The sequence below is a fragment of the Epinephelus moara genome, chromosome 5 (assembly GCF_006386435.1).
Source record: "Epinephelus moara isolate mb chromosome 5, YSFRI_EMoa_1.0, whole genome shotgun sequence".
NCBI classification, from domain to species: domain Eukaryota; kingdom Metazoa; phylum Chordata; class Actinopteri; order Perciformes; family Serranidae; genus Epinephelus; species Epinephelus moara.
The window spans coordinates 37,375,027-37,380,719 of NC_065510.1; positions in this window are offsets into that span (position 1 = coordinate 37,375,027).

A 5,693-nucleotide genomic window follows, 5' to 3' on the forward strand; every position below is an offset into this window, starting at 1 on the left:
TTTCTTTGGATCTCGGCATGATGTCTGTAGCTTTTGAGGATCTTTTGGTCTACTTCACTTTGTCAGGTAGGTCCTATTTAAGTGATTTCTAGATTGGGAACAGGTGTGCAGTAATCAGGCCTGGGTGTGGCTACAGAAATTGAACTCAGGTGTGATCAACCACAGTTATGTTTTAACAGGAGCTGGGGGGCAAACACTTTTTCTGCATTTTGTGTTTACTTGTGTTATCTTTGACTAATGTTTAAATTTGTTTGATGATCTGAAACATTTAAGTGTGGAAAACATGCAAAAAAGTAAGAAATCAGGAAGGGGGCAAACACTTTTTCACACCACTGTATGTCCGCTTCTGGAGCGTCTAGAGTTTTTATCAGAGTAAACACTGAATGAATGGCCACACTATAAAAAAAAAGTGTTTGTTACCAGTGCAGTGTAGTTAGGTCTGTAGCTTGTAGACACACAACAGACAGATTACAACCAAAATACTGTGTAAATCCAGTTTTGATGTTTTTTGATTTGGTTGGCAAATATGGGGTGTATATTTTATCACTTATCATAATTAGATCATTAATCATATCATATAATGCAGCCTTTATATTGTTTGTAATAGATAGTAAGTGTGTTTACCTGCCAGATGTGCTTGTGGCTCATGGAGAAATTAGACCAGACACATAAACTATTGCTGCAGATCGTGAGCTGGCTGTGCAGCTCTGTGCCACAACACGTACTCTCTCAACAAACCAATTGCCCAATTTATGGGCTCCAAAATGAAGCAGACAGCTCTTTGCAGTGCTTCATGGTGCTCCTGCCTCCTGCTTGAACCCGGTGATCAAAATATGACTGTGGATTCATTTATGCATTTAGCATTTCTCCAACAGTATTTATTGTATTCCTGGCAGTGAGGATGACATACTTTATTATAGACTTTTATGTATAATTAAGGAGTTAATTGAATAAATAAAAATGTGAAAAAACAAGTTATAAAATAAATAAAGTTGAGATCTGCTTTTTGGTTTCTGATCATTGTCTGAGGGAGGTCTGGTGTGTATTGGGTGCGTCTAAAATTCTGACTGCAGCTGTACAAAGTAGTTTCAGTGAAAACGTCTCTGTTCTGGATATTCCTGGCCAACCAGGACATTGTTTTTGGAAAGATACGTTAATGATAAATTATTTAAATGCAATTTTCCAATGCTTTCAACCTCCCTTGTATTTGTGTGGCAGCAGAAATCTGAGACTTAAATATCTGAAATCTTAGACAAATCAAAACAAAACTACTTGCATGGTCAGATACCACTAAAGGCAGCTGGGTAAATTTATATTTTATTTGAGTGAGCTGACTTTCCTCAGCTGGACTTTATACTTTTTCTGTCTTAAACGTGTCCAGTTTCAGATACCACCCCTTTTTTTCATCACTGAGTTATTCTGCTGTTCTGGATCTTGCTTTTTTCATTTCCTCTCACTTTCCACTCACACAGTATCCATTTCTCCTTCAACCCCCTAAACTCCCTTTTTGTCTTGTTATCGCTCTCTCCTGATTCTTTCTTTCTAAAAGTGGGCTCAGAGAGGTGTAATCACTTGTGAGACTGAACCTGCCATTCAAAAGGGATCGTGAGGGCACTACTTACTTCATTCTCTGCTTCTTAGATTACAGCTAATCATCATCTCATTCTACTTTCTCTTTTATATCCTAATCACCCCTATTTAATTTCAGTCCTTAATTCACATGGCATTAGTGTCAGTTTTTTTTCTCGCTCTCTCTTTCTCTTGACCCCCACCCTCACCCTATCTTTTTCCTCTCTGTCCTCTGTTTTTACATAATGTCCTGCAGCTCCGATTACTTCATATCACAGAGGTGTGAAGTGTCCTGCGGGGCAAAGTCTGTGTGTCATTACCGGAGCCGCCCGTTTCCCTGCCTGCTTGCTTTCCTGCCTGTCGTTTCACATCATACACTGCTCAACCATGAGCCCAAGAAAGAGGTTTGTCACCTAATTTTAACCGTGCGCTGTTTCTGTGTCTCTTCTCTATGAGCTGCAAGTTACTGTCTGTGAGGTGGGTTACATTTTGTAATTTGTGCTGTCAGATTTGGTTAGACAGTGTTGAAAATGGCTGGAGGGACTGCAGGATGGACGGGTATGAACATATTTCTTCTTCTTCCAGACTTAAAATAAATCACAACAAAAGCTAGACTCAAGTGTGTTCACGATGCATTTTACAATTCAAAACCTTCAGTTGTAAAGTATTTACAATCATGTCTGTGACGTCTTCTGTCTGTCTTTGTTAACGGCCTGTTCACGAAGCCTTCCCCTCCTGATGGCCTGGAAACACACCGCGACACCATCATGGCCCACAAGTGTTTTCAAGCAGCTGGTTTTCAGGGTGTGACGGCTGCACCCACTGATAAACACACTTCAACTTTTGGAACATAGCAACACCATAGATTTCTAATAATAACTAGACACTGGATGCCAAGATGGCACCTATTCATTCCATAAAGTTGCCTGGCGCATATGCCAGAAAAATTTTTTAGCTTCCAGGTTTACTTCTGTAGTAAGCGGCCAACTGAGTATTCACACTGGCCCCGCCCACAAGTTCTCGCCCGGCTCATAGACTTTACATTGTGATGACGTCACATATTTAGGGGCCGGGCAGCCTAAGCTGTTGTTATCCTGCATCATCTTCTTCTTCTTCTTCTTCTTCTTCCGAGGAAATCATACTTCCCATGCGCGAAAAATCACCAAACTTTGCACAAAGGTCCAGTCCCATGCCAGATTGCCTCAGCTGCAAAAACAGGCCAATAGTCCTGATGGTGGCCCTACAGCAAGCCTCTAAAGTTCAAAATTTTGAAAATTCACAACAAATCAACCATATGTGCTACAGATTTGCAACTTTCACCAAAATGTAGCCCCAATACTGAAGAAACTTTTGTACATTTAAACCTATTAAAAATTATTAGTCCATCACTGTTTTTTTCAAAAACTGTAAAACTTATTAAACCTATCTCCTCCCACAATTTTTGCTCAATTGACACCAAACTTGCTACAGAGCATCTTCAGACTGTTCTACACAAACGATCCACACAGATTTTTGATTTATCGAAAATTGAGCCTACAGTGCATCAAAATGTTTGACGGTAAACGGTATTGTAAACATATACTTGCAAATTCTTGCTAAATACATTCTCAATGTTCATTTTTTAAAAAATGACAAAATTTTGGAGTCATGGTAGATGATGTTTGGAAAATATCAGAATTTTATCTCAAAAACTGAATTTTTTACAGCATTTTGAATTTCGCTCTCATACGAACAACTGGAGTCAATGCAAAAATGGCATTTTTAAACATCAGTTTTTCACTTATGGAGCCAATAAATCATTGTTAAAAACAAATTACCAACATCTCCATGCTGTCTAGATGCAATTTGTGCATTTTCGGATTTTTGTCTTAATAACAGAATTTTTGACAGCCGTTTGAAATCTGCCTTTACACACTAACAGCTGCTGTCTTGCACACAGGTGACTGGCTTAGTCAATTTGTGAAGCTACATGTGACATTTCTGTTTGCCAATTAGCTCAGTGAGATAGAGGATGGCTCTTGGTGTTGAAGATTGTGAGTTCAAGCTTCTGCTAATGCAACATTTCCATATGAGAAATCTACCCAAACTTTTCATAAAGGTCCAGTCCCATGCCAGATGTCCTCAACTGGAAACACAAGACAATAGTCCTGATGGTGGCCCTACAGCAAGCCTCTAAATTTCAAAACTTTGAAAATTCATAACAAATCAACCATATGTGCTACAGCTTTGGAACTTTCACTTTGAAATTTGCTTTTCCATGACATGGATGGCTACTGTCTGGCACCCTGATGCTTGGCTTAGTTTGTGAAGCCACATATGAACGGTCACTTGCCAATTAGCTCAGTGAGATAAAAGATGGACCTCAGTCTCAGAAGTTGTGAGTTCAAGCCTCAGCTAAAGTAGAACGGACATTCTAATGTGAAAGTCCTATGTTCTTTATCAACACTTTTCCCTGTTATCCCTTGTCTCTTTTCCCTGTTTATTTGGCTTAGCTATCAGTCAATATGCAGAGTCTATCCAATAGCTACTTTTACATTTTAAAAAATGTTTTCATCTTTGTCACCATGGATAATGTTTAGCTTTAAGCTAGATCAGGCTAGTTTGTTCATAATTGGCAGCAGTTAATGTTATTCTTACTTTCTTGTTCTTGAGTATATTATGAGTCTGATCACTTCAGCCACTCATTCACAATTTGAAGGGCATGCCATAATTATATGATGTAACTTCTATGTTGTGATATGCTTTGTTTTAGTGTGTGTGTTGCTCAGAATTGCCTAATTTTGCCTAAAATTGCCCGGCCCCAAGCATTGCTGCGCAGCAGCTATAATTTTAAATCACTTTTATCAGCTCAAGGAAAGTTTTACAAATATAGAACCTCAATGGATCAAAAATTCATAATAAAAGGAGTCATAATTGACCTTGTTTGCAGTTTGAGGTGTCCTGTCAACAGTCTCTTTTATAATGGTGGCCTGTGGGGAAAATGCTTTTTTGGGCTGCAGGGGATATTTTGGCAGCAATACCGTGAGCGGCCACCGGAAAAATTTGACTGCAAGGCCTGAACAACACACACTGCATTTCATGTGATGAGGAACAACTTATCAAAGCCAGCAGATATCTTTCATGTCTTCTGTAAATATCAGTCTACCCAGAGCTTTACATCTGTCAGTATTTATAACAATATTTCAATATACATTAAAAAATAAAAATAAAATAAGCCTGGAAGCAGATCAGCCACAAACTCAGGATTTCTGATTAGTAGGTTATGGGTGCCTGGCCACAACAGGCACAACCTGCCTCTGTGCCCTTCAAAGTTGGCACAAAAGTAGCACATGGTGCCCGCAGTAAAAGACACAGCATGTGTCCTATAGGCCTTAGTTACTGTTGCTAACCTCTTTAACATTCCTGCACGTATGCAGTTTGCAATAATGGTGGCAAATTCTCAGCAAACACTCAGCACGTTTTTTTAATAACAATGAGTTCTTGATTTCAGACAGTGGTAGACACAAGCAGCTTTTCATATGTAGTCTGCAACCGGCTATCGCTCTAGCTAACTAGCAAATTAAAGGGACAGTGCACCCAAAAATGAAAATTCTGGTGAAGTCAGAGAAGCAGTCAGAGCTACAGGCTACAGTGAGGCTAAAAACAGAGTTCATATGACGTTTTTCGAAACAACTTTTTATGTCGGGGCTGCGGCACACTTGGATCACTACGGATGAGCAGTATGGAGATACTTTGTGGATTCAATTTTGTGTTCTTGGACGTTAGTCTGGGGCGCCGTCTGCCATTAGGTGTGCTAGCCGCTCCCCCTGCCGATCTCCGCAAAGGATGTGAGGACTCTAAAACTTCACCAGGGCCTCCGTCGGCATATGGGTGAGTAGATAATGGCTGAATTCTCATTTTTGGGTGCACTATCCCTTTAAGCTAATTTTCCATTACAAGGCTGAAAATGTCACTTGCAGCTGACGTGTAATTGTTTCAACCTGACTCATATTGAGACAAGAATCTTTTAAAAACACGCCCCTGATGAATATGTAATGTTACTGTATGCCAAAAGTGGGTGTAAAGTAAAACTGTACATCCCAGGCAGCCTCACCACTTGATAAGACAAAACTTTATTAGTTGCA